The sequence below is a fragment of the Heteronotia binoei genome, chromosome 12, assembly GCF_032191835.1.
Source record: "Heteronotia binoei isolate CCM8104 ecotype False Entrance Well chromosome 12, APGP_CSIRO_Hbin_v1, whole genome shotgun sequence".
Classification (NCBI taxonomy): domain Eukaryota; kingdom Metazoa; phylum Chordata; class Lepidosauria; order Squamata; family Gekkonidae; genus Heteronotia; species Heteronotia binoei.
This window is the reverse complement of record NC_083234.1, coordinates 56,457,935-56,484,164: the sequence shown is the minus strand read 5'-3', so window position 1 is coordinate 56,484,164 and position 26,230 is coordinate 56,457,935. Positions and strand designations below refer to the sequence as shown.

The window sequence follows — 26,230 nt, the reverse complement described above, 5'->3', positions numbered from 1 at the left end:
GGAGGGCCTGAGGAGCTGTGTCGTATTGATGGGAAAGAGAAGGGCTTAGAACATAAGAGAAACCATGTTGGATCATGCCAATGGCCCATCCAGTCCAACACTCTGTGTCAAACAGTGGGCAAAACCCAGGGGCCATCAAGAGGTCCACCAGCAGGGCCAGAACTCCAGAAGCCCTCCCATTGTTTCCCTCAGACACCAAGAATACAGAGCATCATTGGCCCAGACATATACCTTGGGGCTAAAGAGGCAGTTTCTGCAACTCTAACACTGAATTGTTGTGAGTTTTTTATTTGGAAACACCAGCCATGAAGTTTCATGATAAGTCATAAACCCTGTGCAGTTCTTTGAGTGCATTGGCATAGATCTCTGCATGATTTGCCCTTGGATTACTGGCAGTCGTTCACCTCTTACCATTTCCCTTCCGGGTAGTATAAAACATCTCTAAGAAACCTTTTAGTCCTATTAAATTTTTGCTTGCTGTTCCCTTCACATATTGGCATTTTAGCATCTTGCCTACCCCTCAAATATTAACTTCAAGATTCTATGTCCTTTCTTATAAAGAAACACATTTCACTCTAGAGGCACAGGTTGCAGATCCTTGGGCTAGAGTGTCAGATGAGGACTAGTGACCTGGGGGTGGGTTTCAAATTCCCCTTCAAGCCTTGAGGCTTGCAGGGTAACCTTGTGCCAGTATGTACCATCCCAACCCAGCATAACTCCCAGGGTTGTTGTGTGGATGCACAATGAAGGAGAGCTGTGGTGGAGTTTCTTGGAGGAAGGATGGAATAAAAATATACCCGGTTCCTCTGTATTCATTTGAAATAGCTGGCCAGATTGTGTGCTGCCATTCTAAAACAATTCCATATATTGTTTTTGCCAACTCCCTACAGCCTTAATACAGCCTTCTCTAGCTTAACTTGAAGCCTCAGTGTTGTGCTTTGATAGACAGTTAAATAAATTTTTGATTATGCAAATTTGGGAGTCTGCCATGACATCAATGGAAATCAGTGCTTTAAACAAAAATTTATTTGTTGTGTCTTGTTTTTCCCCCTCCTCTCTTCTGAGAGTTTGCAACTGTAACCTGAATTTTTACAACAATGTATAAATTTGTAGCTATACAAACATAGCAAATTGATTAAAAAATCTTTCAATTCTTTTTCTTCCCTTTTATTTATTCCTGCCGCCCCCCCAAGTTGTTTGATTTGTGTATGTGTGCGAATCTCTTTGGTGTGCCAGTTGAGTGAAAACATTTTTTTTAGTAGCATGCAGGCTACATCTGGAAATGTTGACTTTTCATTAACAACTGTTGATTATTTTGGTGGATTTTGGTTTGGGACAAGGGAATAATCGTTCACCCCTTACCGTTTCCCTTCCGGGTAGTGTAAAACATCTCGAAGAAGCCATCATAATTCCTTGTCCCAAAATGAGCCTCAGTGGGGAAGGTGAGGGGGTATAAATGGGGAGGGATGGTGGCTCAGTGGTAGAGCATCTGCTTGGGAAGCAGAAGGTCCCAGGTTCAATCCCCGGCATCTCCAAAAAAGGTCCAGGCAAATAGGTGTGAAAAACCTCCGCTTGAGACCCTGGAGAGCCGCTGCCAGTCTGAGAAGACAATACTGACTTTGATGGATCAAAGGTCTGATTCAGTATAAGGCAGCTTCATATGTTCATATGTTAATAAATACATAAAATAAATAATTGGCAATGCTTTTTATCATGTTCATTATGTGAGGAATAACTGCTAAGGGACACACTGTTATCTGCTGCCTCCCTTGATGGCAAACGGGATTCCCTCTATTGCAGAGCTTCAGAGCCCTGTGGCTCAGAGTGGTAAGCTGCAGTACCGTCTGCAGTCCGAGCTTCTCACAACCTGAGTTCGATCTTAGCAGAAGCTGGGTTTAGGTAGCTGGCTCAAGGTTGACTCAGCCTTCCATCCTTCTGAGGTAGGTCAAATGTGTACCCAGCTTGCTGGGGCTAAAGTGTAGATGATTGGGGAAGGCAATGGCAAACCACCCTGTAAAAATGTCTGCCATGCAAACGTCATGATGTGACGTCACCCCAGAGTCAGAAACAACTGGTGCTTGCACAGGGGACTACCTTTACCTTTTTATTACAGAGCTTCTGGGAGTTGGTGGTTTTCTGAACTAATAGTTGAAGAGGGGGAAACCAAGCCAGTGAGCCAATTAATTTTCATGGACTTCTAAAGGCAAGTATGCATGGGATTATGCATGGGATGGAGAAAGTAGAGAAAGAAGTCCTTTTCTCCCTTTCTCACAATACAAGAACTTGTGGGCATTCAATGAAATTGCTGAGCAGTCAGGTTAAAATGGATAAAAGGAAGTACTTCTTCATCCAAAGGGTGATTAACATGTGGAATTCATTGCCACAGGAGGTGGTGGCAGCTACTAGCATAGCCAGCGTCAAGAGGGGATTGGATAAAAATATGGAGCAGAGGTCCATCAGTGGCTATTAGCCACTGTGTGTGTGTATATAAACTCGCCATTGCTGGGCACTTACAAAAATTGGCATGCAATACTGGTACAAGACTGTCGTCCCAAATTGGACTTTCCCCCACTCCTTTAAAGTCCTCCAGAAGAAATCATTAGTGTCATTTGGAAGGACTATTATGGTAGAGTGAAGTACATTTGGATCTTTTCTAGAGACCCTAGAATCATGTTGCCAATTTGCGTTCATTGAAGTTGGACCCTCCTCTTCCCAGGCGTATGATTTAAAAAAAACAACATTCCAAAGCAGGTGTGTGTTTTCAGATTTCCCACTGTTACAATAGTAATCTCCCAATTTCCCTGTGTTTTTTTCTGGGTATGATTCAAAGAGGATTGAGCTGGTAATTACTATTTTATGCCATCTCACACCATTTTATACCCTGGTGACTAAAGGGATCCTCCATGTTCAGAGGCAGTCAGCCTCTGAAACCCGGTGCCAGAAGGCAAAATCTGGGGAAGGCCTCAGCCTGTATCGTTAGTTCTCCAGAGGAACTGGTCGGCCATTGTGTGTGTGAGACAAAATGCTGAACTACATGGACTAATGGTCTGATCCAACATGGACTATTGGTCTTCTTATGTTCTTATTTTAGTTTCTTGTTAATTTGTAGTTAGTTTTGGTATGCCCTTATTTTTGCTGTTGCTGGTGATTATTCTTTAGGTTTTGTGGGGGTTTTTTTTACTCTTTTTAATTCCTACATCATTGTGTTCATTTAAAAATATGATGTGCCATCTTGGTGCAATTAGTACTAAAACAATGTTGGCAAATGTATACGTTTTTATGGGGAAAGTTTGATGTGAGGAAGTAGAAGCTTGTGTAAGACTAATAAGCTTTTCTCCCTTGTGGGAAACAAAATTTGAACTAGGATGCTCAGATGTACCAAACAGCTTCCAGAATTCATTCTAATTGCAAAATTCAAGGGGTTGGCTGGACCTTCAGTAATCGGTTTAATGATTACCAGATTTGGAAGCTAGAGTAAATTTGTAGTCAGTAAGACTTCTTTGAGGGACTCCTGTGAGCATGAAGAGGGTGCTTGCTGTGTCACTTCCTGAGTCAATGCTCTGTCCTTTCCTTTTTCAAATCGATATCCTTTGAAGGAGAGTAACTCTGTCTCCTTCTCTCTGTTGTGGGTACAGCAGAAGGGATTCCACACTTCAGAAGTCAAGAAGAGCTGGTTTTTGGAAAGCGCTGTTAAGTTACAGTTGACTTATGGCAACCCTGTAGGGCTTTTAAGGCAAGAGACTTCAGATGTGGTTTGCCATTGCCTGTCTCTACGTAGGGACCTTGCTATTCCTTGGAGGTCTCCCATCCAAATACTGGCCAGGGCCGACCCTGCTTAGTGTCCAAGATCTGATGAGATTGGGCTAGCCTGGGCTATCGTGTTCAAGGGCAAAAAGAGTTATCTGACTGTAAAGGAGACTTCCTGTACTGTCTCCACACAGGTCACAGATCTGGGCTGGTTTCCATCCAAGTGTGGAGCTATGCTCAGATGAGTGGAGCTGGAGAAGGGCTGTGGCTCAGTGACAGAACATCATCTCAGCATGCAGAAGATCCTCGGTTCAATCCTCAGCATCTCCAGTTTAAAAGGATCTGACAGTAGGTGAAGTGAAAGACCTTCACTTGAGACCCTGGAGAACCTCTGCCAGTCTGAGTAGACAATACTAACTTTGATGGACCAATGGTCTGATTCGGTATAAGGCAGCTTTATGAGTTCATAGAGCAGTGACTTGTGTAGAGTACAGGGGGAGTTGGCTTATCTGAGAGTGCATGGTTTAACTGTGACGTGATTTGGAATGATTTGAAATAGTAATATTACTGTGCATATCATAAAATAATATGTATATAAATGGTGCATTGTTATGGTTTTTAATTTTATGCTTCCAGGTTTAATTAAGGAAAAATAGTGTAACTCAGCTGTCGCAGGACTGGGAAGAAAACATAAAGTTTTCTTTATGGTGTCATTTGCATAGCTGGTGCTCTTGATGAACTTAGCCATCCTGGCAGTTCTACAAGATAGGGCAGGAGAGTCCCCTTCATATTTCATCTAAATAGTACAAAGAGTGTTCCTGGTACCTTAAGGTGGTACAGTGTGTTAATGTTTCAAAGAAATAAAAGTTGGAGTTAGCTTCTTTTTTTTTTTAAGTATAAATTATATATAAGATAAATCAGTTGCCCTTTGTTACTGCGTTGGGTTACACCAAGAAGACAGATCAAGTCATCGTTCGAAACCTATTTGTGATGGAAACTATTGGATTTACAGAGCGTTTATATCAATATTTGATGTGGCAGATGGTCTGGACAAATGAGCAGAAAAGCTAAGAATAACAATTAGTGAGCCGAGTTATTTTTTTTTCTATGAATTTCTCTATGCTCATTTGTAATGCATGACACAAAATAAGGTACCTCTGCTTGTGGTGGTGAGATGGGGGAGCTGGCTCTACATCGGAGTCCCATGGTGTGTGTGCTGCTGTGTAGGGTATGGGTTCTGTTTTTTCAGTCATAGACCTGTGCTCATGGCAGGAAGCAGAAGCTGTACACAGGTCCTGTTCTTTCTGCAAGATGTAAATGTTTTAAATCACACAAAGGGTTAAACCTCACAAAAATATGACTTCTTCCTTACCAGGGAGTAGGTGGATACTTGTGGATCTGCTTCTCTGTTGTAGCAAGACCACTAGTGTATCCTGAGAGATCACCACTGCAACAAGTGAATAAAATGCAAGGGTCATTTTGGGCTGTTAGCGTCCATGGGAAGAGGAAGATGGTCACTATATCTCTGAATGATTTAACCCAATCTCTTCCTTTTATTCTAGCCAAGCTTTTAAATTTTATTTTAGAGAACTGGGGAAATTCAGATTATCTTAACACCTTATTTAATAACACTTTATTTACAATTACAGTGCTTAACAATTAATTTACTTTATCAACTCCCTCTCAACCTGCAGAACAACAGAAGCCAGCATGATTCCCACTTCTGTTTAGAGAATTTTGCATAGTTAACTATATCCCAGGCTTTAACATTTTAACTGTATCCCAGCTTGTCAGTAGCCATTCCCTTCGTTTGGTACAGACAGAGGCTTCTAACTGAAAATACAAGGCTTGCTGCTATTATTAAGTTTAATACCACATCTTGGTTGGAAGCATCCAACATTGTAACATAGCTCAGAAGGAAAATTTCAGGCATATCAAGAAGATCAATTCCCAGATCTTCCCCATTTCTTTCTATTTGGACTTCTCTGAAGCCATTTTGTTTTTTGCATTAGCAGGTGTGATGGGCCCATTACACATGCACATCTTACTGCAGATTTTCAGAACAGTAAGCCTTTAATCTTGACTTTGGATTCTGTGCTTGCCTTACACAACATTCTTTTTCCTCTGGTGTATTTATTCTGCAGCTAAAGTTTTTAAAAATTCACTTTTCTAAATTGGGATGGAACATCCCTTGTGACGTGTGGAGGGTGGTGCCCATTTTTTTAAAAAAAATATACAGTTGCCCTATTGCAGATGTATTGTTAGCTCTCCAGAGGAAGAGCATCCAGCAAGCACCTTCCATTTAAAGCCTTGTGGTTCGGTTTTTGCACATGCATTTTATCCTTAGTACATGAAAGGGAACAAAAAAGGAAAGCAGGCAAAAGGGGGGAAACCTTTTTGAAATTGACCCGACTTTTTCTGAGGCTGACAACCCGCATTTTCCATATTGCCAAGCACTAGTGGATTCTCTGTGTAATCGGCTGTTGTGAAAAATGGGAAAGAGTCACATGATCTCATAATATGGGGGACCACGTCGAGAGTGCAGAAGGCATGGTAGAATCCACTGATACTGGCATTACAATCAGTGATGGTTGGTATCGTGTGTGTGCATGCATTCAGGCCTGTGCAAACTCAGCTGCAACTCTACCTTGCTTTGCACAGGGCTGCAGTTTGTATGAGGGAGGAGAGCTCTGGCAGAAGCTCTGGAGAACCTTTTAAAGTCTTGTGCCACTAAAGTGAAAAAAAGGGACAGGGTATTATTACCCATGTCCTAGCACAGCTGCATAGTGATGGTAATTTCCTGCCCTTCCTTGAAAATTTACATGGTTTTCTCTTTGTGATTCTGCACACGGATCGTGATTTTGGCAGTTTTTAAAAAGCCTGTCCTGTGTGGATTGCACTCTTCCTTCCAATGGATTGATCCCAAGCAATTCTTAAGTTCAGCGGCTTGCAGAAGGTCCATGTAGCTCATTAAAATGTGGCCATTTTAATGTTAGGCTTCCAGAGACTCAAAATGGTCCCCCTCCAATGTTTTTCACTAAAACATGAAAGGGAAAAATGTTTTCAAAGTTTTCGGTCTCTCATCCCAGTGTCTCTCTCTTCTGCAGCTAAAGTTTTTAAAAATGCACTTTTCTAAATCGGGATGGAACATCGGGATGGAACATCACTTGTGACGTGTGGAGGGTGGTGCCCATGTCAATTTCATTCTGTATTGATGACCCCCCTTTATTTTGTTTGCATGCAGTACTGAAATCCTTGTTTTGTTTTTGTTTTTCTGCACTGGGGATGTTGCCATTTGCTTTCTTCCCAATCCCCCTTTCAGGTCAATACCAGCAGCGTACTAAACCTCACACAGCTCCTTTTAAACTCTCTGCTGTCATTTTAATTTTTTTTTTATTCAGTGATTGAAGACTAGTGATAGTCTCATATCACTAGACTAATGCCGCTTGTAAAAAAAATAAAAATGAAGGGGAAATGGAGCTTGTACACTGATGAAGGGGGAGGATGGTTGAAGGTGCAGAGTGGTTAGAACAATCTCAGTGTGGGCAGGAAGTGACTTTTGAAGGCCAGCAAAAGGAGGGGATCTGAGGGAATTTGTATGCTTTTGAATTACCTTCGAGCTGGAAGTGAAACAAGGGAAAAATCAGCCCAAAAGCACCCAGAGGGAAAAGCGATTAGAAAATGAACTGAGTTCTGAAGGGAGGGGGGATCTATGCAGAACAACAAAGAAGACCCAATGGACATGCATGGTGAAAGTGAGGGGAAATACTTGTACATAATAGGCCAGGTAAAGGAAAGCACCAGTTGTTTCCAACCCTGGGGTGACGTTGCTTTCACAGCATTTTCATGGCAGACTTTTTACAGAGTGATTTGCCATTGCCTTCCGCAGTTATTGGGTGAGGTCAGACGTTCAGAAAATCCCGCTACGGGCATGAGTGGAGTCCAGAAGCATGTTGGATATTAAGTGGTTGTCCAAACGTCAGCATCTGCGAATGGTGGTTAGCTCTTTCGAGTCCCACGTTGAAATGACTGGGGCGTGGACTGTCCTTGTGGGGCGTGGATACTGCTTTAAATCCAGAACAAAATTCTTCTGACTGTTCCTGAGCGGAATTTCTCTGTTTGAATGCTCCATCGTTGGCAACTCGTCGGAAGCACACCACCACTTCCCGCCCAAAGCCCCCTGCAAGTTATATCACTGCGCCAGTGTATGAGGTGAGCGAATGTTGGCTCGATAAATCGTTTACCTACCCCTATGTCCGGAAACAAAACTCACTTTTGAAACTAGATGTGAACTGATTTGAATTCCTGGTTTTTTTTCTGCACGTGTAGTGCTCGTGCTGGAAAAGTAGTGCCAATGGACTAGTGATAGTGATCTGACCCATTTAAAAGCAACGCGCATCCCTGTCCTCGAGAACGAGGTCATGGCGGGTGTGCGAGGTCTCTCGTGGAGAAGGGAGGAGCAGATAGCGGGCATCACTGCGCCTGCGCTAATGCGGATTGACATCTCATGAAACGAGGTCCGGTAGAGCACTCTGATCGACCAGCGATGGGACCCGCACGGGATAGAACGGGGGCCTGACTGTTGTCTGATCGGGAAATTGGTTGTGCAGATTATAATAGAGGTGTGTTGCAGATAGATTTAGTGGTGAGTGTGACCGCACCCATTTACACTTTAACCCCAGCAAACTGGGTACGCATTTTACCAACCTCAGAAGGATGGAAGCTCAACCATGAGCTGGCTACCTGAACCCAGCTTTTGCTGGGATTGAACTCAGGTCTTGAGCAGAGCTTGGACTGCAGTACTGCAGCTTTACCACTCTGTGCCAGAGACTCACTCAATTACTTCTGATGCAGAGGGAGCTGCCTGTTGTGCTTCTGTATGAATTGCTGCTCCTCTGATAGGGAACTATGCCCTGAAGCATAAGAGGTACTTCCTCTGAGCGCTGGTGGGCCTTATTGATACCTTAATGGAATTTTCTGGCTATAGTATCTGAATGGTATCCAGGATTTTCTGGGATACTGGGAAATGGGTCCTGAAAAATCCCAAAACTATTTGAGATAACTGGGAATATCAGGAGCTGGTGTTTGAAGGCTCCCAGAACTGGTTCCCTGCCCCCTTTAATTTTTGTGTGCGTCTTTGTGTTCCCAGGGCTTGGTATTGGCTTGCCATATTGGTTGGACTTTGATTCTGTCCTTTGAAATTGGTTTTGTTGGTCTTGCAACACTGTTTTTTGCTCAAGTTGGTTTGTGTGGTTTTGAAGTTTGCGGTGGATTCTTGGATTTGGCATTGCCTTGGATGCTAGGTTGGTACATTGATGTGGGTTCGCTGATTTTACATTTGTTGGGATTGCAACAGCATTCCTATTGGGCTGTATTTGGAGGATTCTCTGGTTTGATGTTGGTTTTGATTCTCAGGTTGTATATTTGTTGTATTAGGCTTGCCACATGGTCCTGCACTTCTCCTGGGATTGTCTGGTTTTGCACTGGTTCTTTGGGTGAGTGGGTTCTGTTATGCTTTGTGAGGCTTTTGAACAGTGGTTGCTTTGCTTGTTGTTGTGTCATTGGCTATTCTTTGTCCTGGAGAAAGCAGGGCATTCCCCTCCCTTGTAGGAAGCAATGGAGGAAGCTGGGGGCATCTTGTGCAGGGGTCCATCGATTTGAACCTCTTGGTCCAGTTAACTTGAAACCTGAGGGTTCTTTAATGGATAGGCACCAGAAGCTCTGCTGGAATTATGGTGCCATTTGCTCAAAACAAAACAAAAAAACACTCAGATCATCCAGCCCTCCGGAAAGATTCCTCATATGAAGTAATGGCCTTTGTGATGTGGAGTAGACCCATGACACACGGATCCCCCGGGTCGTGGCCCGGTACCGGTCCGTGGCCTGTTAGCAACCGGGCCGTGAGTTGTATAATTATTTCATTATATATTACAATGTTGTAATAATAATAATACATTGGATTTATATCCTGCCCTCCAGTCCGAATTCTAGAGTCTCAGAGCAGCTCACAATCTCCTTTATCTTTCTCCCCCACAACAGACACCCTGTGAGGTAGGTGGGACTGAGAGAGCTCTCACAGAACTTGCCCTTTCAAGGACAACTCTGCATGAGCTATGGTTGACCCAAGGCCATTCCAGCAGCTGCAGGTGGAGGAGTGGGGAATTACCTGGCTCTCCCAGATAAAAGACTGCACATTTAACCACCACACCAAACTAATAGAAATAAAGTGCACAATTGTATCAAAATGAAACCATAACCCACCCCCCCAGTCCATAGAAAAATTATCTTCTACAAAACTGGCCCCTGATGCCAAAAAGGTTGGGGACCACTCCCTTAAGAGATATCTGTTTGATTTGGCTGTGTGCAGTTTGATACAGTTCCACTTGCGTCTTTTTTTAATGCTCAAAAATTTTTGTTCCCAAAAGCTTTAAGAAGGAAAAAACCACCCATCCTTGCATTATTGCAGGGTTCTAAATGCAGTGCTTTGTGGCATTCTCATTGCAAACATGTATCTGACTAACTTAATAATTCAGTTATCTAACAGCCCCCTCTCTGCAATGCCTAGCAATTGAACTTCCAAGTCACAATTTCCATAGCAGGCAGACATTTTCACAACCAATGAAACACTGAGACCAAGTACTGTGGCCGGCTGATTTTTATCAGGGCTGTAATCAATTAATGGATGCCCTGAGTTTATAACCTTAGTGGTGTTATTTTAAATGTGTATATCCTTCCTATTTATAATTCTGTTAAATCATTTTGGAGCATGCTGAATGAGGAGGCATTTTAAAAATGCCGTCCTTGGTAAAAGTTTTTTTTTAAAAAGAGAAATTGACTTTATCCTGATAGCTCTCTCCATGCTCTTAGCTTGTTTGTAAAATGTTAGTAAATGAAGGTTTGCGTTTTGCAAGAATGGACACATGCTTCTGGCTGCTCCTTCCTCCCTGACTTCCCACAGCTCAACATTCTAGTCCTGTGCTGTGCCGGAAATCTGACCCCTCTCATGAGAGAAATGTTATGCCCTGTGTTTTGACAGTTAAATGCAAACATGCCCCATTTTCAGACTTAACCAGGAAGCAGCATGGTTCAAATGAATTTGTACCCAATTTTACTTTCTAGGTTTTCTGGAAATACCTTAACCATTTTGGGGCATCCTGTGAGCCCATAGGTCTGATTTAATTGCTCAGAAAGCAGTATGCAGAGAAGGAGAGTGACATTGTGTGCATTCGTAATACTAGGACCTGTTTGTGAACGTAACCTTTCCTTGTCACTGGACTATTCCTGCAGTATGGGGGAGCACACAGATGCAGCCAGCATGCCTAACACCAGGAATGTTGTTCTTGCTCCACTGCTTTGCCGGTTGCCCTGTATATTCAAGATCCTTGGTTTGTAGGAAGCAGCTTTTGAATGTCTCTTTTGTAGTAATAAATATGACTCTTTGCAGTGTGTCTATTTTTTAAAATTGAAGGGTCATTTTCAGATGATTTACTAGCTTGTGACTTGAACAAAAATCATAGCTATTGTCATCCACACCGTGGAGGTTTACAGACTGGACTATTATAATACACTTTATGTGGGGCTGCCCTTGAAAACTGAATGGAAATGTCTTTTGGCACAAAACATTGTTGCTCATCTCTTGTTGGATGTAGGCTGATGAGTGTGCAACACCAGTGTTGCAATTGTATTTCTGGGCCCATCTTTAGGTGCTGGTAGGGATTTTGAAAGCAGCTGGACACCAGAGCACTTGAAAGTCCTTCTGCTGCCATGGCTTTTAGGATCTGCAAATGAGGCTCTGCTTAGAATAATATCATAGAAAGGTGTAAGACTGATACCTTCTAAGAGAATGATCTTCAAAGTAGTTGCTTCAATGCTGGAAATCCTTCTGTTTAGAGACTTACCTGCCTCATTCATTAGTTTCCTTTTGGAAGCAGGTGAAAACTTCCTTGTTGTGGCAAATGTCTGATGGTTTGGATTTCTTTTTGATGTGCTGTTTTTGAAAAGATTGATGTAATGGTTGTTAAATGTTAATATTTTGACTGACTTCTTGTATCTTGCTTGGAATATTTTGACGTTAAAGTACTGTGACGTGTTATAAATACCCCAATTTCAAATTTTTCCAATAATCAGGTTTCCTTCGGAGGGCCAAATGCTAGGTCTTTGTGTCATGCTTGAAACATAACAACAATAGCAAGAACGACAACAACAATAATAATGCTCTTTAGTGGAAAAGAATAAATTTGAGGTGGTATGAAAAATGACTTTGTAAAACATGTACATATAAGTTTCAAAATCAGCAAGTATGGTAGTAATATTGGAACCTCTCTTTTGAATATAATGCTTAGAATATAAAGGTAAAGGTAGTCCCCTGTGCAAACACCAGTTGTTTCTGACTCTGGGGTGACGTCGTATCACAACGTTTTCACAACAGACTTTTTACGGGGTGGTTTGCCATTGCCTTCCCCAGTCATCTAGAGTTTACCCCCAGCAAGCTGGGTACTCATTTTACAGACCTCGGAAGTATGGAAGGCCGAGTCAACCTTGAGACAGCTTTAGAATTTTCAGTAATACATTTCATTCTCGGTGGGCTGCAAAGCCATTGAAACATCATTCTAAATTTCCAGACGTTTCAACATATATTTCTGAATGTCACAAAAGCCATCAATTTCATGTCAAATAGTTGATAGGCTTGTTCATTTTCCCTGCTCCCTGTTTTGTTTTTTAAAAAAGTTAAATATTCTTGCTCCTAAAAGTTTGTATGACATTATATAAGGCAAGTCTCTGTTGCTAGCTAGGAATGTGGCCATATTAACAAATTGTTTATTTATTTTCTTTTTTTCAGCTCCCTCCCATCTACACCCAAAGCAGCTTACAGGACTTTAAAAATGAATGTAAATATCTGTTGAAGTGTATTTGCAATGAACTCTTTGTATAACCGCAATAGAGGAGTGTCTGTTTGCTGCCGTTTCCCCTTCTGATGGTTTATAGTGGGAAGGGAGGGAACTGAGTGCCTGACTCCTGAACCCTCCATCAGGATTGGCAGCTGGTAGATGAGAGGAGGGGAGAGCTCCCCTGAAGAGCGTGGGGCAATAGGGTGTTAATTAGAGCTGGATCCAGGCATAATGCAGAGGTACCTGGCTGCTTCCTGCTGTCTTTTCATTGATGGCAATTCATAACAGGAAGGAGAGTAGTTCTTAGCTGGAGGTGGATCCAGGCATGCGGGAAGGAAATCCTTCTCTTTGTGGCCTCAGTAATGACTGCTGAGTCTGGAGCTTTCAGCTGGATATGGATGCTGGTACAATGGGAAAATGCCAGACTGTGGCCTCCCTTCCTTCTGGCCTCAGCTGTGGGAGCTGGGAGGAGGTGGAGCTCTCCCTGAGAGAGGGTGGAGTACTAGAATACTAGCTGCGGTGGCAGCCAGGCACAGGGAAGGGGCAATCCAGCTGCTGCAGCTGCTGCTTCTTCCTCTGATGACCTTAGCAAGGGCACTGGATGATCTCAGCTGGAGCGAAATCCGGACAGAAGAGAAGAGAAGAGTCCTGGTTGCTGCAGAGGTGGCGGCAATGGCCACTTCTCTCTCTGGTCTTTACAGTTTGAATTTTTGGCCTGGCAAAAGGCAGTTTTTTGTGATGCCTTTTAAAAATGTGCCAAAGGAAAGGAGCAAAGCCCACCAGCTTCTGTAGTACCTAGCTCATTGCATCTGCTTAACTGTAGAATGATTCCCAGATCATTTTGAAATTTGGGGAGAGATACGGTATATGGGGGAAAAGTGGTACTGCAAAAAGTCCAGGCAGATGCCATGAGCAGCTGGCTTTCTAAAAGCGTGAACAAGCTGGGCATGTGGGCGGGCAAAAATCTATAAAAATAAGCAGAATGGTGGATAAAAGGAGAATGGGGGGGCTGGGAAAAATAAATAGTGTAATGTCTAACTGCAAATAATATTTTGTCATTGGGGATCCTCTGATATACTTGTGTCATCCGGAAAGCAGAGAACATTAACTCACTGAAGCCAGTGACTTGCAAACAGAGGGCCAAGGGCATTGGTGTATTGAATGCTTGATCATGGGGAGGGGAAATAACACCCAGTTGGGCATTTCTTCTCATAGAAATGGCTGGTAGCTGGTACATCTGCACACATATAAGTGTTGATTTGACCTGTGTGCAGGAGTGCTAAGGAGTTTTTAAGGGCCTGGGGAGTCAGATGTGATTGATAGTGTTAAAGGTAGACGGGTCAAGGAAAATGAGACCTGTCTGGATTCATGTGCCCTTTAATCTGAACTTAATTGTTGGAGGAAAAGCAAAGTCTTGCACCGAGATCCGTCTCTTAGGACAGTGTTTATTGTATTGCATTGCTCTGCATTGCATTGCGTTGATGTTATTTATAGTCCACCTTTCTCACCTGGACTCAAGGTGGATTACACAGAGTGTATGCTTTTTCTTCTCCCCCACGCCACACATCCCTCCCAGGTTACGGTTAGAGAAAAGCTTCACTCTCTGGGTGGTTCCATAGTAACCCTCCTGCCAGTTTACATACCCATTTGTTTGCTTTTTTATTTCTGAGAAGCCAGACAGATGTTCTTCCCAAACTGTTCCATACTGTATTTTTCCCATGATTGTCTCCCACCTCACACACTTTTTAAAAGTTCTAAATGATTTTGGCTGCTTCTTTTGCAGTAGAGTCTTAGTGCTATTGGAGCCTCCCTTACTTTGGTGGGGCAGATTTTGGATGATTGACCATTCTTCTTCTGGGATGTTACCTAGTTAAATAGGGTTGGGACAACATAGGCTGCAACTGAGATATTTTTTTTTCATTTTTGTATTTGTGTGTGCATGCACCTGGAAGACATAGTGACCTCTGGTGACTGACCCCTACTGGGGGCCTGGAGGATATTCAGAGAGGTGGCTAAATAAAGCCTTCATCTGCCTCCTGACTGTTGGTATTCCAAGGAGGTTTCCCATCCAAGTACTTGCCAGAGTTGACCCTGCTTACCTTTCGAGATCAGGGTTGCCTGGGTTATCCAGGTCAGGGCACTGCAACTGAGAATCTTATTATATTCCAAGTGGGCTTGCTGACAGTTTAGGTGCCTGTCTTAACTGGATAATTTCAGAGCTTCATTGTTGAGTAAGAGATACAAGAAAGGGGTGGATATACTCAACATGGTAGCTTGATTTTTCTTAGCATGTCACTTATTCTTTTGTGGGACACACAATGGGAATGAAGTCTTTACACCACCTGCAGAAGCAGATGCCTCACACCCCTATTTCCTTCCACACCTGAGGGAAGCTCTGCAATGCATTCTGAGCATACATAGTCCAGAGAAACCTGTGCCTTGAACTCCCAGAGTTTGAATTCAATGAGCCCTTGACATATTCCGGCCTGGAGGAAGCTTATTGGAATCACTGAAGTTGGATTGTGTTGGGTGTAATGGACTTCTGTAGTTGTGGATTAATGCCAAGACTGCATGTATACCAAGTTTGCACGTATACTGAGACTTGGGCAGAACTGCCAACTGACTAAATAAAAAGCTGGCTTGGTCTGACCTTATGCCTTTAACATCATCTTAAAGTTCAGAGATTGGCAGCCAGGGCTTTTCAGCGCATGGAGAAAAATGTTAATGCATGCTAATTACGGATGATGCAGTTCTTGTTAAAGGTTTAGCTATGAGGGCTGCTTCAAAAGTTGGCATCCCTTATGTTGGCTCCTCTGGATGCATGGGTCCTGTTTCAGAATGAGGGATTAAGGGGTGCCAAAGAGATTTTGCACACACACCCCTTTTTGGGCTAGCTAAGAGGTGGCTATGGCTTGAAATTTTGTCTTGGTCACAAACTTATTAGTTGGTCTTAAGCAAGCCTCACCCAGATCTGGATGGCCCAGGCAAGTCTGATCTCATCTGATCTCAAAAGCTAAACAGGGTCAACCTTGGTCAGTATTTGGATAGGAGACCAAGGAATACCAGGGTCATAATGTGGAGATAGGCAAATCACCTCTGAATGTCTCTTGCTATGAAAACCATATGGGGTCACCATAAATTAGCTGTGACTTGATGGCAAAACAACAATAACAACAAAGCCTCTAACCCCCCTCCATACAGAAATGATAATACAAGCCTACCTTTCCTGCACATCATAAAGATTATAGCAAGATAATGCACATGAAGGTCTTTGAATACTCAGAAGCCCTATGTGGACTCTGGATTGTTGTCACAACTGGGATTTCTGCAGAAAACTTACCATACTCTGCCTGTTTTCCCTCTGCAGCCTCCTCATTTCAGTTGCTGTGTGTGCTCTGGCTGTTTTATCCAGAGGAGGAAATGTACCAATCTAATGTATTTCCTAACCATCCGCTGTGTTCCATCAGGTGCTTTTAATTGCAGCTTTCTGTTGCTTTAAGTGTTTTCCCAGTAGGTCGACAATGGCTTTGGGGTTTGGAGCGAGGGAGGCTGGGGTTTTTTTTTGGGGGGGGGGGGTTTGCATGTGGTTTGCTGATCTGGTCCATGGGATGCCATGGTGGTCACTGGCGCAGTTAAATTTGCCTCAGGATTCCAGGTGCTGGGGGCAGATAGCAGGGAACAGCTGTTGTCTCCTTCCCTGTTTTGTGAGCCTCCCCAGGGGCATCAAACTGGCTGTTGGTGGACACAGAGTCATGTGCTTGCTGGACCTCGCTGATTTTCGCTCTGCCCCCCCCCCCAAGCTAGTGGTCTGCTTCCCTCAATATTCTTTGCATCTTGGAGGGCAGTGAGCATATATTTTTCCTCAGACTGTTTTTTTTTGTGTGTGTGTGAAATATATATATATTATTCTGCATACATGTGAAGGCCTGTCCCCTGGCACCCCCCACCCTTCAGAAACTCTGTTGTGGGTGGCTGCATTTCTCTGTGCTCCTGATAGGCAGTTGGGTGTGTCATTTGATGGAGTGATGAGTGTACATTTCAATGTATGCCATACTTTATAAAGTAACATAAGAAAAACAGATAGGTCCCTGCCCCAAGTAGCTTGCAGTCCAAATTTGGACTGTGGTAGGCGAAGATGGGAGGATCTCTTTGCTTAAATATATAGAGCTAGGCATTTTGGGGTAAGGAAGAAGGGATTATGCTCAGCCTCATAGAAAAAAAGCTGGTGTTGAGTAGGATTCTGAAGGATGGAATTGCATTTGGAGTTATAGGCAGTGAGAACCATAAGAGAGAGAGAGAGTGGAGAGTGCTCGTTGACAAGCCATTTCTGGTCTGTGGCTCCTAGGTATTGAATATTCTGGGGTAACTAAAGCACGCTTTATCACATTTTGTTTTTCACTCTTGCTTAGACATGACAGAGTGGGTGCAGATTTTTTTAAAGCTGCTTTTCTGTATTTTGTTTTATATATTTGTTTTCACCAAGGTGCCACATTCAATTTTCAGGTTTGTGGAGGGTGCAAAATTGGCAGGCTACTTTTGTCCTCCTGGTGGATTATTGTTATCATTTCTCTTGTTGTTCACACAAAACAAGCAAAAGGGGGGAGGGGAACCAGGATGTTAATGGCATAGTGCCCCAGTTTGACCCTTCAAAAATAAATAGGATACTTTGGCAGAATACTCTAGAAGCTGAACTTTTTGTGTTGTTACCCAAAGAGATGCTGTAATCTTATTTCTGCTTTGAACTTTGCACCACCTTTTTCTTATTGCCAAAGTTATAGTAACAAATTTGTGGGAAGGCATCTGCCAAACTTTTTTGGGTTTATAAAATGCTGAATTTCCATCAAAGGCTGCTGCTTAGATTATTAATAAAATTATTAATATATCATCCATATACATCGCTCTTTCCAAAGTACCAGAAGATAGGTCTCTGCCTTGAGGAGTAAAAATTGACACCAGGAAGCTAAGGAAATTGGAGGCAAGGAAAAATGCAGGAAGAACATGGCGTTTCATGTGTGAAAGCCGGTTTGGTGCAGTGGTTAGAGCAGCAGTGTCAAAAGTGTGTCCCATCGGCCAGAGCAGGCCCCTGGAAGGCTCCTATCAGGCCCGCAAGCAAGTCTGCTTCCTTCTTCCTCTTTCTTGCTTCCTTCTGCGTCTCAGCTTGCTTTGGTAGGCTTGCTCAATTGCATAGGAGCTACAGAGCAAAACCTCTATTTTCTCCAGTGGTTGATGCTTCTCTTTTGGGGAGGAGGTGGGGGGAAGGAGAGCTTGCTTTGATATTGACCACATTATTGCAAGAGTGCTAATAATTTAAGCATGTTTTATTTTAGGTTTTTAAAATAAAATCTTTAATTGTGTTTGCCCGTGTCCTTTCTAAATTTTATATCTCCGCTACCTGGCATACATTTTATGACACACATGGCCTGGCCCGATAAGGTCTCATTTATGTCAAATGTAGCATAACAAACGTCATAACAAATGAGTTTGACATCCCGAGTTAGAGGGTCAAGCTAGGATGAGACACCTGGATTTAGATTCCCTCTTGGCCAAGAACCTGCTGGGTAATTTTAGGAGAGGCAATCACATTCTCTCAGTGTAACATTCCTCACAAGTTACAGTGAACTCATGCACAATCCATGTACAGTGTATGCTTGATGTACTGTTTACATGCAATGAGGAATTCTCACGTTACATCCAGTATGTACTGCTGAATGTGCGATTGAAACCTTGGTATTTATCCAGGTATTGGTCACCATTTGAATTTATACAGTTAATGCTTGTTGGTTCTTCCTTATAAACAGGTGTGTAGACATGTGCATGCAATTGTATATGTATTCACCAACATTTGAACATGGCTAGAGTGTAATGGGAATAAAAGCAGAGAGATGGAACAGTGTGCATTGCTCTGAGCTCCTCAGAAGAGGTGTGGAATACAGATCCGACAAATAAGTATGAAATGGCTTGAACACAACAGCCATGTAGAAGTAGGCTGGCGCTTGCTTTTGTTTGTTAAAAATTACCAGAATCAGCAAGTTCTAGTCGAGGAGAGCTACTGTCATATTTACTTATTTAAAAGATTTAACTCTGAACTGCCTCTGTCTTCACTGTGGAAGATGAGAAGTGTTTGCCCACTCCAGAACTCCTAATTTTGGAAGGGGTGTTGAAGGTCCTGAGTCAGATTGAGGTGACAAGAGAGGAGGTCCTACAACTGATAGACAAATTAAAAACTAATAAGTCACCAGGTCCGGATGGCATACATCCAAGAGTTCTGAAAGAACTCAGAGGTGAACTTGTGGATCTCCTGACAAAAATATGTAATCGTTCATTGATATCTGCCTCCGTTCCTGAGGACTAGAAGGTAGCAAATGTCACCCCCATCTTTAAAAAGGGTTCCAGAGGAGACTGGGAAATTACAGGCCAGTCAGTCTGACTTCAATCCCGGGAAAATGGGTAGAAACCATTAGCAAAGACAGAATGAGTAGGCACATTGATGAACACAAGTTATTGAGGAAGACTCAGCATGGGTTCTGTAAGGGAAGATCTTGCCTCACTAACCTGTTAGAGTTCTTTGAGGGGGTGAACAAACATTTTGACAAAAGGGACTCAATAGATGTTGTTTACCTTGACTTCCAGAAAGCTTTTGATAAAGTTCCTCATCGAAGGCTCCTTAGTAAGCTTGAGAGTCATGGAGTAAAAGGACAAGTCCTCTTGTGAATCAAAAACTGGCTAATTAATAGGAAACAGAGAGTGAGTGTAAATGGGCAATTTTCGCAGTGGAAGATGCTAAGCAGTGGAGTGCCGCATGGCTCAGTACTGGGTCCCATGCTCTTTAACTTGTTCATTAATGATTTGGAGTTGGGAGTAAGCAGCAAAGTGGCTAAGTTTGCAGATGACACTAAATTGTTCAGGGTGATGAGAACCAGAGAGGATTGTGAGGCACTCCAAAGGGATCTGTTGAAGCTGGGTGAGTGGGCGTCAACGTAAATACAAGTTGATGGGGTGTGAACTGGCAGAGACTGACCAAGAGAGAGATCTTGGGGTCATGGTAGATAACTCACTGAAAATGTCAAGACAGTGTGCAATTGCAATAAAAAAGGCCAACGCCATGCTGGGAATAATTAGGAAGGGAACTGAAAACAAATCAGTCACTGTCATAATGCTCCTATATAAATCAATGGTGCAGTCTCATTTGGAATACTGTGTCCAATTCTGGTCACCGCACCTCAAAAAGGATATTATAGCATTGGAAAAAGTGCAGAAAAGGGCAACTAGAATGATTAAAGGTTTGGAACACTTTCCCTATGAAGAAAGGTTAAAGCACTTGGGGCTCTTTAGCTTGGAGAAACGTCGACTGCGGGGTGACATGATAGAGGTTTACAAGATAATGCATGGGATGGAGAAAGTAGAGAAAGAAGTACTTTTCTCCCTTTCTCACAATACAAGAACTCGTGAGCATTCAATGAAATTGCTGAGCAGTTGGGTTAAAATGGATAAAAGGAAGTACTTCTTCACTCAAAGGGTGATTAACATGTGGAATTCACTGCCACAGGAGGTGGTGACAGCTACAAGCATAGCCAGCTTCAAGAGGGGATTGGATAAAAATGTGAAGCAGAGGTCCATCAGTGACTATTAGCCACAGCGTATTGTTGGAACTCTCTGTCTGGGGCAGTGATGCTCTGTATTCTTGGTGCTTGGAGGGGGGCAAAGTGGAAAGGCTTCTAGCCCCACTTGTGAACCTCCTGCTGGCACTTGGGGTTTTGTTTGTTTGTTTTTGGCCACTGTGTGACACAGAGTGTTGGACTGGATGGGCCATTGGCCTGATCCAACATGGGTTCTCTTATGGGTTTTTTTGCACTGAAAAACAAATATTTTTTTTGCCTCACTGCCAGTTTTAGTGGAAGTTTGAATTTTTGATGGTATTCTAGTGCTTTTATATATGAGGAAAAGGAAAGATCCCCTGTGCAAGCAGCAGTCGTTTCCGACTCTGGGGTGACGTTGCTTTCACAATGTTTTCACGGCAGACTTTTTTACAGGGTGGTTTGCCATTGCCTTCCCCAGTCATCTACGCTTCCCCCCAGCAAGCTGGGTACTAATTTTACCGACTTTGGAAGGATGGAAGGCTGAGTCAACCTTGAGCCGGCTACCTGAAAACCCAGCTTCCACCGGGGATCGAACTCAGGTCGTGAGCAGAGCTTAGGACTGCAGTACTGCAGCTTTAACACTCTGTGCCACGGGACTCTTTTTAATATATGATCTTCAAGCCAGTTGATATTTCTGGCATATTAGAATTCTACTCTCCTTCCCTCCATGATGAGCAGAACCCTGCAGAATTCAACATCCTGTTTCCTACAGGGGCCAAGCCCTAGAAAGTCTGCAACTATAGAGTTTTTTTTGTTTTTGCACAGCAGCTGGTGTTCAGAGGTACACTAGCACCAATAGCCGTTGTGGCACAGTAGTTAGGCCAATTCTGCACTAGACCTTTAATCTTGGTTCAGCCCTGTCCCCAAACTGATATTGTACACTTGAATTATGGAATCATAGAAACCAACTCTAAGAGTTTATGATTATATGATTCTAGTGTAGAAAATCAATTTAGGGACAGAGTTGAACCAGGATTAACAGTCTAGTGTTAATGTTAGTGCAGGACTTGGGAGAACTAGGTTTGATTCATCGCTCTGACAGGGAAGCTCACTAGGTGACCCTAGGTCCATCAGAATATCACAGTTTAATTTACCTCACCTTTGTTGCTGTGGGGATAAGGTAGAAGAGAATGTGATAAACTGGTTCCAATTAGGAAGGAAAGTGAGATATAAATGTAATAAATAGTTCTGAACATGAGTTTCCATTTAACCATGACAGCTACTGTAGCTATTGATGGCCCTGTCTCCTGTGAATTTGCCTAATCCCCTCACAATGCCAGCTCTGTTTATTTGTCCTAGTACTTTCTCTCCTAGGAAGTAATTCCCATCTGACACATGCAAAAGAATGGCTCCAGCACTAGCGAACGCCATAGCAGCTCAGATCCATAACTGTTCCAGAAGAAAAGCTCCGTCTCTTTACTAATTCATCAAATAGTATCCTTGCCACTTGTAGGCACGTGGCTTGTTGTTTTGTTGTACTGAGGCTTGGTTTAGCTTTCCCCTTTGATGACAAAGTCTTATTGATCTTGGAGAGGAAAGAGAAACCTGTTCAGATACCAGAATGTATGTAAATTTTGCTCCTCTAGGGTGGGCGAAGTGTGTGTATTTTTCTCCTCTCTTTTAAAATTTAACTTTTGTTAAAGAGGAAAGCCGTTAGACCTTTTCACAAGGGAAAAGATAAACCGGCTTACCCTAAGTGCTTTGCCATTGGGAGGGGCAGAAAGGGGAGGGGCAGAAAGGGGAAGTGAAGCATAGCTTATGTGTTCCATCACCCTTCTGTGTCCCACTCAGCAATAATTTGAGTTTAGAAAACTTGCTGGTTGCAAATAATTTCACTATAGCGACCTCATTTCTCACCTAAAAGAAGCAAAGTGGCAGTTTCCTGGACTGATACCTCGAGAGCTTATGTTTGGTGCCCACTGAACATATTAAACTGCCTTAATTAGCAAGAGGTTTGTTGGTGGGCAGCATCTTGGGAGAAAAATTAAAAAGAAGAGCAAGGTATTATCTATTTACAGTAGATATCCTAGAGATACCCAGAAGTGATAAAGAGCAGCTCTAGGGATTGTCAGAACTGCACAGTCAGAACTTCCTGGAATTGCTAGAAACTGTATGGTAATCTTAGTTTAGAGATTACAGTGATTCCTAGAGTTACCCATTGTCATTTCCAGGCAGCTGTAGGAATCACCAGGAACTCCTTGGTCAGGACTTCCTGTAAGTAGATGAGGACTTATGTTTTGCTTTAATTTTTGTTCCCAGAACAATGGTGCCCCGCTTTTGCTCGCTGAGTTTAGGTGAGCATTGCAGGCCAGGTTGCAATTACTTGGAGAAATCTTCCCATAAATGGGCAAATGAGAACCCTATGCTTTATACAGAGTCAGACCATCTAACCCAGTTTATCCACTCTCACAGAGGCCTTTCCTAGCCCTGTTACCAAAGGGCCAAATTAACTGTGATGTCTGCCATGAGTCCCCATGGTGCAGAGTGGTAAAGCTGCAGCCCTCTGCTCACGACCTGAGTTCAATTCCAACGGAAGCAGGTTCAGGTAGCCGGCTTGAGGTTGACTCAGCCTTCCATCCTTCCGAGGTCGGTAAACTTAGTACCCAGCTTGCTGGGGAGAAAGCGTAATGACTGGGGAAGGCAATGGCAAACCACCCCATAAAAAGGTCTGCCGTGAAAATGTTGTGAAAGCAGCGTCACCCCAGAGTCGGAAACGACTGGTGCTTGCACAGGGGACCTTTCCTTTCCTGCCATGAATTGGGATTCCCCAACTTGAATTATAGATGTTACCTCAGGAACTAACATTTCCAAGCACTCTGTGGTTCTGTTCAGCTTGGGTGTAGCAGAAGAAGAGTGCAGCATGGAGGAAGAAGGGGCTTCAGCCCCCCTCCCCAACACCATCTTTATGAATCAAAATGTCCGGGAGGGCTTTATTTGCCCCATTATGGGGTTCCACTTGCAGTAGTCAGTGCACATACAGCCCCTTAATGGAGTAAACAAGAAATCACCTGAGACCATTACAGTTTGTGAAAACAGTGCAGTGTGAAAGACTGAAGCCCCTCCTATTGCTGAGCTGTGGTCCTGAGCTGAATTGGACTTGCACTTCAGAACATCGGTTTCTTGATGTAACGTCTTCTGGCAGATATCACTTGTATTTTGACCTAGAGATAAAATATGCTCTACCAGGGAGCAATGGCCCCAGTAAGATGTAGTTGCCTTATCCATGCAAGTCAGACCATTTGGTCCACCTAACTTGATGTTCTTGATTCTGACCAGTTTTCCAAGCTCTGTCTTACCCAGATCTGCAGCCTTAGGTCACGTTGGGGATTGAGCTTGAGACCTTTTCCCCCCTTCTGGGACAGCGTGATGGTGCAGTCAGTGTGCAGTGGTCCTCTTGATTGGTAGATAGTATGAAGCCCCTGGATTGGCCAGGTCATGCATAATCTGCAGAGCCTGGCCTTGAGCCCTGACCTGGTCAATGAAACAGGATCTTCATTTCACAGGTACCACTCTAGGCCCTCACCTTCGTCTCCTGGTCACAGGGATATGTGGTTGGAGAGTGCACAGTCCACATATGGTTTGTCTGTTGCCAGATCCTCTTGAAAGTGAAGATGACCAGAGGGAACCTAAATGCAGCAGTTATCTTTCAAATGTGTGAAATGATGGTCCATTGCAACATTTAATGGCTTTCAGAGGCCTTCTTTGGTACAACAGAAGTGACCGTTCCAGGGCAGGTGGGATGCTTTCTGGCAGGGTCTCTTTCTGTGCTACTCCAGGGTTGTTTCTAAAACTTGGGGAGCTCCACTATTGCTGCTAGTCGGCAGGTGACTGATCTCAAGAAACAGCAATCAGAAGTCACATTCAGCTCCCTTCCTCTCCAATTCTGAAGAGCCACTGATAATCTTTCAGGCTCTCGGGTCATCATGGTTCCTCTCCGCATGTGGTTTGCAAAGTCCTTCTTCTGTTGGCCTAATGCAGCAGAAACGGATTTGCCTTTCTCGCGGCGGTAATGAATAGGGAGCTGCTGCGTATTCATTAAGAGAAAGCAACTCTTCCCAAAGGTTAAGTGTTTTCATTTCAATGAGCTTAAATTAGAGTCACTGGCAGAGGGGAAAGAATACAAGGCAAAGAACCTCACACAGCAAACAAGGCAGGCTTAGATTAGGGGGCAACAGGACTTTTTTTGAGCAGGAATGCACAGGAACACAATTCTGGCTGGCTTGGCATCAGGGGATGTGGCTTGATATGCAGATGAGTTCCTACTGGGCTTTTCCTACAAAAAAGCCCTGTGTGAAACTATGGTGATGTCAGGGTGTGTGGCCTAATATACAAATGAGTTTCTACAAAAAAAAGCCTGGGGAGGGGCAAGGCATTGGGAGAGGGACCCAAGAATATGTGGTGTAAAATCAGTGAACTACACCTGAGGCCCAGGCTTCTCTTTGGATTTTCTGTGAGCCTTAGCAGGATGATGGGATTCCTGGCAAGTTTATTTTGGTAGTCAGATTTTTTGAGTGGGGTGAGGTGGGGATGGGGGGTGGTGGTTCATCATCTTTTCAACGTCTTATGCAGCTGAGACCTTTTCCACATCTCAGTGTTGCCACTGTTTCCTGTTGAGTTGATCCCCAGCTGATGCTCCAACTTGCACCCCTTCCGCAAAAGGGCATTTATTTTGGGTTTTTCCCCCTTGAATTTGGATCTGACCTTTCCCACTTCCTTTGAAAATGGGTTGTGCAGCCAGGTCATCATGTACTTTGTCAATTATGGAATCTCCTTTTTTGGAGCACATCTGCAGTAACATTGTAAAAAAGACTGGATGTATCATGGGGAACAGCCTGGCTGCCATCATGGCAATCATTGAATGGGACACGCCAATTCATAACAGTGTTATTTGCTAATTATGAAGCATGATAAGTGTGTTGTCATGTATCTCCTCAGTGATGGAAACTCTTTTCCTGTGCATGTTCAATGGTTTATGAATATGTGTGTTTGATGTGTTGGTATGTTTGTGGAAGAGCACCTCATTTCGTTGCTCTCTTTTTGTTGAGAACAATGACAATAAATTCATCTATCTATCTATCTATGTGCAGTAATATAACATCATAACACTGTAAAAAAGGGCTAGATGCCTTGTGGGGAACAGTATGGTTGCCACCATTTTAAAGGTCCCCTGCTACTCCTTAGTCACCAACTAAGAAAATGGCTGGTGAAGATTCCTACAAAATCCTAATGAAAATAGTATTCCGTTCGTGATCATTGAACTGGATACGCCAATTCATACCAGTGCTATTCAATAATTATGAAGCATGCTAAATGGAAATACAGCATATGTGGAGTTTCCATGACTATCAAATCAATTATATAATTCCATTGTTTTCAGATGCTTTAAAGACTGAATTGTCATTGAAAACACACTGGGAGCTATAGGAAGAGAAAGGGGGTGGGGAATGAAGAAACAATAGAAGCATGAGTTGACAAAACCTACCAACCAAAAAAAAGAAAAGAAAGGAAAGAATTTTCATGGACAGGTATTTGCTTGGAGAAAGCTACATTAAACCTCACTGCTCATTTTGTCCTTGCATTATAGTACAGTGCTATATGAACATACGAAGCTGCCTTATACTGAATCAGACCCTCGGTCTATTAAAGTCAGTATTGTCTACTCAGACAATAAACTTATTAAGTTTAGAAAAAACAGCATCATATTGTTTGCAAAACTGTGCTTTAAAAATTCAATCTGTTGTTCGTAAGACTTGGGACCAGGGGGCATGGTATATATGCAATGCTCACGGAACAAAATTTGATTTTGGGAATCCCATACTTGAAAATTACAAATTAATACCCAAGGGGGGGGGGGAAGTCATGGGAAAAGCAGATCTGGAAAACACAGAGTAATGTTGCAGTAAATTTAGAGCTACTCCTGGAGCAGCCAAAAATTGTGTGAAAAGTTTCACAAACATT

General features: G+C 43.1%; 1 protein-coding gene across 17 annotated transcripts in view; it reads left to right on the top strand.

Annotated features, from left to right (window-relative positions):
• The window catches only part of ZNF618 (zinc finger protein 618), a 140,368-nt gene that overhangs the window by 11,079 nt on the left and 103,059 nt on the right, over positions 1 to 26,230 (top strand). The window lies entirely within an intron of this gene.